At 43.3% G+C, this 10,027-nt stretch overlaps 1 protein-coding gene across 2 annotated transcripts in view; it reads left to right on the top strand.

The window, feature by feature from the left end:
* Positions 1-1,132: 1,132 nt before the first annotated feature.
* Positions 1,133-10,027, top strand: part of LOC123760569 (metalloendopeptidase OMA1, mitochondrial) — a 250,307-nt gene continuing 241,412 nt past the window's right edge. The window contains exon 1 of one of the 2 annotated variants that reach the window (XM_045746252.2): positions 1,133-1,571. The gene's annotated coding sequence lies outside the window, so the exon portion shown is untranslated. The remainder of the gene's footprint in view (positions 1,572-10,027) is intronic. The other variant, XM_069328218.1, reaches the window with a different exon arrangement.

Raw genomic sequence — 10,027 nt, 5'->3', positions numbered from 1 at the left:
TCAGCAGACTTCTAGATGTTACTACTGGTCGGCTTAGACTCGGTTACAAGTTTCTCTGGGAATTCTCATTATCTGCTGATGTAGACCTGACCAAATGTAAACTGTGTCAACAAAATTATTTGCACACCCTCCGTCACTATGTGATGGAGTGCGAAAAGATACGTGAATTTAGAGACAATTCTATAACCAATGTTCCAGCGATGTGTCAATACTTCATTCAAAATGATCTGCTACCAGAAATTTTAGCCAAATATCCCCAGTTTGCTAACTGTAGGTAGTAACTAAGTGATTGTAACCTATCCACCGCTGCCCACTGGATGGGGGGCGGTGTGTAGGACAAACATATAAATTTTGACACTAGCTCTCCACATATGTCAGTTGCTTAATTTAGAACCTGTACTTGAGGTCGATCTCGAACCCATTGTTGATGTGATGACTTATATTGAATTTTGTAACTAGCTCATCAAGATTGTAACTTGCTTAGCTAAATGAATTGTGGGGTTCAGTCCCTGAGCCCATTATGTGCCTCTGTAACCCTTTCCACTACCTCCCACAAGATGGGTATGTGGTGCATAATAATTGAACTAAACTAGCAATCATGTTACAGACTGTACCTCTCTCAACCAGTTTCAGATAAAACCTAAGCTCTACCTTATTAGCTCCCGGCTGTAACCTACTTTACCCATATAATGTCAACCCATATCTGTTATTTTTAAACAATGCTGTTTGTCGACCAAATTGTATTTTTGCTGTTTTCTGCCATGTTCCCCATTTTATATTTTTATATTTTCTCAACACATTTTATACTTTAATCTCAATTAGTATTAGTATATATTTAGTATTTAGTATAGTATCAATTAGTATTAGTATTAGTATAGTATAATTAGTTTTAAGTTTTAGTCTTTAGTGTTTTTCCTGCCTGAAACGCTTTGCGTAATAGGCATTTAGGCATTAGGCATTGTATGTACTAGCATTGTATGTACTTTAGGCATTGTATGTACTAGCTCTATCTATAAATCCATCAATATTTGTATCACCCCTTGTGTGTATGTACGTTACCTGAATAAACATCTGAATCTGAAATCTGAAATTCGCTACTTTTAGATCGTCAACTCGCTACTTTTAGCAATTTAGATCTGGCACCCCTGCCTTCAACAACAACAACAATGATCAGCTGACTCCATGAACACAACATCTGCACGTGGCATGAAGGAGAAGAAACATGACGTCCAGTCCTCAATAAAACACATCTTGTTCAGTCATCGTCCATGCAGCAGCTGAAAACAACAACAAACTTCCAAGTCTTGCAGAATAAACAGTGATGTGCCATTGTGACTCGTCTCCCAACATCATCGCTGTGCCGTCATCGGCAGGAGGAATCCTTTACGCAAGCTGCACGGACCTTAAAGAAGAATCTTTACAACAGGTGGACATTTGGACACCTGCGTTGCCTGGAGACATTCGGAACACGTGATACGATTTGTGACCATTGTGTCTCAATTCTGCCACCATTCCTCGTGAACGAGCCAGACTGATACGACGCCAGACACACTTATTGCTTGAGGTCAAAGGTAACTTGATAGTTTTTGTTAAATTTTGTCTTTAGGCATCGAGACGGTGTCGGCGGAATTACAGTGTCTGGCACTACCCTAAGGCTTAGTGACTAGTGTATTAAGTAGTGACATATACAAGGCAGCTCCAATTTGCAAGCACCCCAAACTCGTTCATATATGTGTAACCTACAATTGATACAAGAGTGACTAAAGTGATCCCACATCTATTGGGATGCAAGTCACATCGTACACAAGACGATTCTCCAACTGATTTTGTAACTTAATAGCCTAAACTAACTCAACTCAACTCACCCGAGCCCAGTACTGCCTAACTTAAGGTAATACATGCTAGCATAACAACTTGTTATGCTAGCATGTATTAAGTAACAGAAAACAATCTAAGGTGAATTGTCCTGTGTCTGAAACGACCTGCCCCATCTATTACTGGAATACTATTATTACTTTGTTTATTATTGGAATGTTATTTCTTTGGAAACGGTAAGGCCTTTCAGACAGAGGACTCCTGGTAGATGTAGTTTACATGGACTTTGCTAACGCTTTTGATAAGGTACCACTTGATACTAGCATGGAAATTACAGGCACTTGGGACAAATGGAAGAATACTATAATGGATGCAAGTCACATCATACGTAAGATGATTTGCCAACTGATTTTGAAACCTACATAGCCTAAACTAACTCAATCCAACTCAACTCACCCGAGCCCAATACTGCCTAACTTGAACTAATACATGCTAGCATAACAATATATATGGCCTAAACAGAAAACAATCTAAGGTGAATTGTCCTGTGTCTGAAATGACCTGCCCCATCTATTATGGGAATACTATTATTACTTTGTTTACTATTATTGTAATATTATTACTTTGGAAACGGTAAGGCCTTTCAGACAGAGGACTCCTGATAGATGTAGTTTACATGGACTTTGCTAAAACTTTTGATAAGGTACCACATGAAAGACTAGCAAGAAAATTACAGGCACTTGGGATAAATGGTTGAATGCTAGAATGGATAAAACAATGGTTAAAAAAAAACGGTCGTGTTAAATGGGAAGAAATGTGGTGAGTTAAGTACTGCATGGGTCCATTTTGGGGTCAACCATTTTGTCATATATGTCATTGACACATATGAGAATATTACAAACCATATCCAATTTGCAGATGACACTAGGATTTATGGTAAAGTGGGAAGTGAAAATTTATTGAGGCCTTACAAAGAGATCTACATAAACTCCACAAATGGTCAGAACACCAGCAATTGCCTTTTAATGTTAATTAATGCAAAACTTTGCATGTGGGGCATAACAATCCATGTCACAACTAGCAAATTAACAGCATTACCTTGCAGCAGGTTGATGAAGATAAGGACCATGGCATTAGAATCTATCACTCTCTGAAAGTTGCACAAGTGGGAGCAGGAGTAAAAAAAACATAACCAAACCCTAGGAATAATCAAGCGTACTTTTGACTTTTAAGGGAAAGAAGGTAGTCATTCAATTGTATAAATCTTTGCTGTGCCCCCACCTAGATTATTGCATCCAGGCATGGAGGCCTCATCTTCAGAAAGACATAGCTTCATTGGAGAAAGTTCAACAGCGGGCAACAAAAATAATTCCAGAGCTAATTCTCTCATACCAAGACAGAGAATTGGATGTAGGAGGGATGAAGGCCACAGAGCTAACAACAATGCAGACCAGAAATGATTGGGCTGACCTCATCGAAACGTTAAAAATACTTAACAATTTGAAGGATGTTGATCCGGACAACGTCTTCAAAAGGTCAGATGTAACACAGACAAGGAGCAACGTTTTCAAGCTCAACAAGTCACAGTGTAGGACTAAAACTCCTAAAAAAGCATCTCCTGTAGCACAGGAGATGCTTTTTCACCCACAGGATTATAAACACATGGAAGGCCCAAACCCTTCAAATTCAGGTCAATTTACTGTATGAGCCACCAGGAGCGCTGCAGCTCACTTCCTTGGAGGTTTTACAAATTCAAATTAACATTTTTATTCAATAGAATGTGTACAAAGAACATAAGAGTAATGTACCATTGTAGGTACATATGTTACACAAACTAATGAAACCACTATTATGCAAAGTGTTTTTGGAAAAACCTTAAATAATTTGTAAAAAAAAAATTATTTTAAGGTATAAAGGCATAAACACTTAATACTAAAAAAGAAGTAAGCTAACAAAAACTGAAAAGTGCAAGAAAAATAACAGATGAATACAATAAAAAGGTGATACTTAATGATGACAGGCATAGACTGATTACATTATGAGGTCAGCATTTCTAGCATTAGTACTGAAGTTAATTTACATTAATAACAGACTAGAAATACTAAGAGGTAATTCAGAAAAACAACTTAATATAGTATAATTTAAGTTTAATGGAGCTAACACTTAAAAATAAACAAGGTTGATAAAGGATATGAGTAAACACTTTTATAAATTAAATGTAAATGCAAATTTCAAAGATGCCTGCAAATGCGACCTCAAGCAGCTGAACATTGACATCAACACTTGGGAGGCAGCAGCTGCGGTCAGATCTGCCTGGATATGCAAAGTGCAGAAGGGACTCAGCTCCCGGCCCTCCCAGAATGGCTGTGTCACGGCTCAGGCCTCATTGGTCTGGATAGGTCTCTGGTGCCAGTTTATGAGTAGGTGTGCTCCCCGATGCCTTCTTCGTCTGGTCGGCGTAGTGTTCGCTATTTACGAGGGTCGGCATCTCGGGGTTCGCATTGGCCCTGTTGTGGATCGTCCAGCGATGGCTCACTCTTTTGCCAATGCCTGGTCCCACGATTTGTTGGTTCTTTGAGTCCTTATTATGGCCTTTGGTGGCATTGGGTGGCCCTTCCTCCTTTTGTGGGGCTTGGGTCTGGGAGGGTGGGCATCCTCCTCATCCATCCATCAGGTCATCTTGGAGTGAGTTCGACCTTCCTTTTCGGATGACCCTGTTGTTGCTGGTCTGGCTCATTCTCGATCCAGGTGCTTGGATGCTTCCCTGGATCTCAGGGACACATATTGGCATGTTCCTATCCATCTGGATTTGGACTTGGTTCAGTTTTGTTGTGGGGAGACATGTTTACTCTTCCATTGTCTCCCTTTTGGGTTGATCTGGCACCTTGTATTTCACCTCTGTAAATGCACATTAATGACACCATGTAAAGGACACATCGAACACTTTATGTAGGGTAGACATAATTCTGCGTATCTATGTATTTATGTCTGCAGGTTAGATTAGCATTTTAAAAGTACTACATCACCTTCTGTGGTTGATTGTTCAATAGATCCCTGGACTATATGTTTAACAGATTTCTCACCATGTCCATGGAGGACTGAAGAAAATATATATATGGTGGTTAGTATTGTAAATGTGTGGCCACATCTGTGGTAGAAAAAACAATAATAAAAGAAGGAAACTCACGTTTTATGCGTTTGTCTCTGGGCGTGGTGGCCCGTTTTCGTCTGCTAGGTCTTCGGGTCTAGGCATACCTGTACGACTGTTTGGTGTGGGTTTCCAGCTGATCTGCTAGCCAAGGGTCTGGCTCTTTTCCCAGCTCATAGGGGTCAGGTTCCTGGTGATCAGAAGTCCTAGTTGGTCCTGTCCCGGGTTCGAACTTGGCTGGGCCTTATATGGAATTCTCGGATTGCGTTCCTTTCTCTTCCTCCTGGTAGCTGTTCTGGTATCTTCGGGGCAGCTTCTTTGGCCACTCTCTCGATTGCTGGGTTTGACCCTTGGTGTCCCTGAGCTAGTTGCTCTTCACCTGTTTTCTTGGGGTTCATTGATATAACACTTTCCTTCTCATCACTCGATGTGTGTTGGCTGCCTCGTCTGTTGGCAGTGGCTTTGGGGCTAGTGCTCACCAGTGTTTAAAAAAATTGTGGGCAATACTCTCGGGAGTGACAGCCCAAGTACTGTGTGAGTAACCAAGGCTGGCGCACGTAGCATGAACTAACAGCACTGCTGTTCAGCTTGTGACCACAGCATTGCCTAAAAATGTCAAAATAAATATGTAACTGCTATTATTTAGCAATGGCAGTATTTCAGAAGACCCCGTGACTGTGATAAAAGTGACCAGGATTGTGATAATATTAAGCAGAATTCTGGTGATAATTATCGCTTTGTGGGAGGAGTAATGCGGAGGGAGGTAGCGTTGTCTGCTGACTCTGTGTGGCCACCTGTTGTCTGCAATTAACATAACAGCTTAGTGGTTCGCTATGGTGAACACAAATGTAGATACTTATATATAATGTGTGTATTAGTGTAATAACAGGGAAAGGAGTATGTTGGGAGGAGCCATTTCGGTGACAGAGGTGGCGTGGTCTGCATGACTTGTCATGCTGTGTAGAGGGTAGCCACTATGCTCTTTGGGCACCATAAAAGATTAGTTGTACAGTTAGTGAATAAAACATGGAGATACTTTTATATATATATATATATATATATATATATATATATATATATATATATATATATATATATATATATATATATATATATGAAAATGAAAACTCACACCCCAGAAGTGACTCGAACCCATACTCCCAGGAGCAACGCAACTGGTAACTACAGGGCGCCTTAATCCACTTGACCATCACGGCCGTCAAAAGGAAGTGATAGCCAAGGCTATTTGAGCCACTTCCCCGACGGCAACTCGGATGGTAATCTTGGGCATAGCATTTCACCAAATCACCTCATTCTTTGGGGCACACGTGAGGAACACAAATGCGAACAAGCCTGAATGGTCCCCAGGACTATATGCGAATGAAAACTCACACCCCAGAAGTGACTCGAACCCATACTCCCATGAGCAACGCAACTGGTAACTACAGGGCGCCTTAATCCACTTGACCATCACGGCCGTCAAAAGGAAGTGATAGCCAAGGCTATTTGAGCCACTTCCCCGACGGCAACTCGGATGATAATCTTGGGCATAGCATTTCACCAAATCACCTCATTCTTTGGGGCACACGTGAGGAACACAAATGCGAACAAGCCTGAATGGTCCCCAGGACTATACAGTATGCGAATGAAAACTCACACCCCAGAAGTGACTCGAACCCATACTCCCAGGAGCAACGCAACTGGTAACTACAGGGCGCCTTAATCCACTTGACCATCACGGCCGTCAAAAGGAAGTGATAGCCAAGGCTATTTGAGCCACTTCCCCGACGGCAACTCGGATGGTAATCTTGGGCATAGCATTTCACCAAATCACCTCATTCTTTGGGGCACACGTGAGGAACACAAATGCGAACAAGCCTGAATGGTCCCCAGGACTATACAGTATGCGAATGAAAACTCACACCCCAGAAGTGACTCGAACCCATACTCCCAGGAGCAACGCAACTGGTAACTACAGGGCGCCTTAATCCACTTGACCATCACGGCCGTCAAAAGGAAGTGATAGCCAAGGCTATTTGAGCCACTTCCCCGACGGCAACTCGGATGGTAATCTTGGGCATAGCATTTCACCAAATCACCTCATTCTTTGGGGCACACGTGAGGAACACAAATGCGAACAAGCCTGAATGGTCCCCAGGACTATATGCGAATGAAAACTCACACCCCAGAAGTGACTCGAACCCATACTCCCATGAGCAACGCAACTGGTAACTACAGGGCGCCTTAATCCACTTGACCATCACGGCCGTCAAAAGGAAGTGATAGCCAAGGCTATTTGAGCCACTTCCCCGACGGCAACTCGGATGATAATCTTGGGCATAGCATTTCACCAAATCACCTCATTCTTTGGGGCACACGTGAGGAACACAAATGCGAACAAGCCTGAATGGTCCCCAGGACTATACAGTATGCGAATGAAAACTCACACCCCAGAAGTGACTCGAACCCATACTCCCAGGAGCAACGCAACTGGTAACTACAGGGCGCCTTAATCCACTTGACCATCACGGCCGTCAAAAGGAAGTGATAGCCAAGGCTATTTGAGCCACTTCCCCGACGGCAACTCGGATGGTAATCTTGGGCATAGCATTTCGCCAAATCACCTCATTCTTTGGGGCACACGTGAGGAACACAAATGCGAACAAGCCTGAATGGTCCCCAGGACTATACAGTATGCGAATGAAAACTCACACCCCAGAAGTGACTCGAACCCATACTCCCAGGAGCAACGCAACTGGTAACTACAGGGCGCCTTAATCCACTTGACCATCACGGCCGTCAAAAGGAAGTGATAGCCAAGGCTATTTGAGCCACTTCCCCGACGGCAACTCGGATGGTAATCTTGGTCATAGCAATTCACCAAATCACCTCATTCTTTGGGGCACACGTGAGGAACACAAATGCGAACAAGTCCTGGGGACCATTCAGGCTTGTTCGCATTTGTGTTCCTCACGTGTGCCCCAAAGAATGAGGTGATTTGGTGAAATGCTATGCCCAAGATTACCATCCGAGTTGCCATCGGGGAAGTGGCTCAAATAGCCTTGGCTATCACTTCCTTTTGACGGCCGTGATGGTCAAGTGGATTAAGGCGCCCTGTAGTTACCAGTTGCGTTGCTCCTGGGAGTATGGGTTCGAGTCACTTCTGGGGTGTGAGTTTTCATTCGCATACTGTATAGTCCTGGGGACCATTCAGGCTTGTTCGCATTTGTGTTCCTCACGTGTGCCCCAAAGAATGAGGTGATTTGGTGAATTGCTATGACCAAGATTACCATCCGAGTTGCCGTCGGGGAAGTGGCTCAAATAGCCTTGGCTATCACTTCCTTTTGACGGCCATGATGGTCAAGTGGATTAAGGCGCCCTGTAGTTACCAGTTGCGTTGCTCCTGGGAGTATGGGTTCGAGTCACTTCTGGGGTGTGAGTTTTCATTCGCATACTGTATAGTCCTGGGGACCATTCAGGCTTGTTCGCATTTGTGTTCCTCACGTGTGCCCCAAAGAATGAGGTGATTTGGTGAAATGCTATGCCCAAGATTACCATCCGAGTTGCCGTCGGGGAAGTGGCTCAAATAGCCTTGGCTATCACTTCCTTTTGACGGCCGTGATGGTCAAGTGGATTAAGGCGCCCTGTAGTTACCAGTTGCGTTGCTCCTGGGAGTATGGGTTCGAGTCACTTCTGGGGTGTGAGTTTTCATTCGCATACTGTATAGTCCTGGGGACCATTCAGGCTTGTTCGCATTTGTGTTCCTCACGTGTGCCCCAAAGAATGAGGTGATTTGGTGAATTGCTATGACCAAGATTACCATCCGAGTTGCCGTCGGGGAAGTGGCTCAAATAGCCTTGGCTATCACTTCCTTTTGACGGCCGTGATGGTCAAGTGGATTAAGGCGCCCTGTAGTTACCAGTTGCATTGCTCCTGGGAGTATGGGTTCGAGTCACTTCTGGGGTGTGAGTTTTCATTCGCATATAGTCCTGGGGACCATTCAGGCTTGTTCGCATTTGTGTTCCTCACGTGTGCCCCAAAGAATGAGGTGATTTGGTGAAATGCTATGCCCAAGATTACCATCCGAGTTGCCGTCGGGGAAGTGGCTCAAATAGCCTTGGCTATCACTTCCTTTTGACGGCCGTGATGGTCAAGTGGATTAAGGCACCCTGTAGTTACCAGTTGCGTTGCTCCTGGGAGTATGGGTTCGAGTCACTTCTGGGGTGTGAGTTTTCATTCGCATATAGTCCTGGGGACCATTCAGGCTTGTTCGCATATATATATATATATATATGTCGTACCTAGTAGCCAGAACTCACTTCTCAGCCTACTATTCAAGGCCCGATTTGCCTAATAAGCCAAGTTTTCCTGAATTAATATATTTACTATAATTTTTTTCTTATGAAATGATAAAGCTACCCTTTTCACTATGTATGAGGTCAATTTTTTTTTATTGGAGTTAAAATTAACGTAGATATATGACCGAACCTAACCAACCCTACCTAACCTAACCTAACCTATATATATAGGTAAGGTTAGGTTAGGTAGCCAAAAAAAGCTAGGTTAGGTTAGGTTAGGTAGGTTAGGTAGACGAAAAAACATTAATTCATGAAAACTTGGCTTATTAGGCAAATCGGGCCTTGCATAGTAGGCTGAGAAGTGAGTTCTGGCTACTAGGTACGACATATATATATATATATATATATATATATATATATATTGTGACGATAATCTCCTTCAAGAGATTGAGCCTGCTCTTCCCTCCAAAATTACGTCTTCACAATTATATAAAAAGACTATGGAAGAAATGTCCAACAACGACAACAACACCAGCAAGGCTTGCAAGGGTGAGCAGAAACGTATGCAGCCCGCCACCTGTTCGGACCCAAATCACCAAACTACCCGTTGATCGCTACGGCTCCGCTGATTGGTCGCCGGTCTGGCTGCACCTGCACTCGCCCCCCAATACTACCCGATGTCTGGGGTCGCCCCAACATCAGTCTTCAGAATGTTCCGTGCTTTCGTAGCCAGCACACCTCCCAGCTAGACTCTAGAGTGTACTGA

Source organism: Procambarus clarkii, chromosome 21, assembly GCF_040958095.1.
Source record: "Procambarus clarkii isolate CNS0578487 chromosome 21, FALCON_Pclarkii_2.0, whole genome shotgun sequence".
In the NCBI taxonomy this organism is placed as follows: Eukaryota; Metazoa; Arthropoda; class Malacostraca; order Decapoda; family Cambaridae; genus Procambarus; species Procambarus clarkii.
This window is presented reverse-complemented; position numbering and strand designations above follow the sequence as displayed.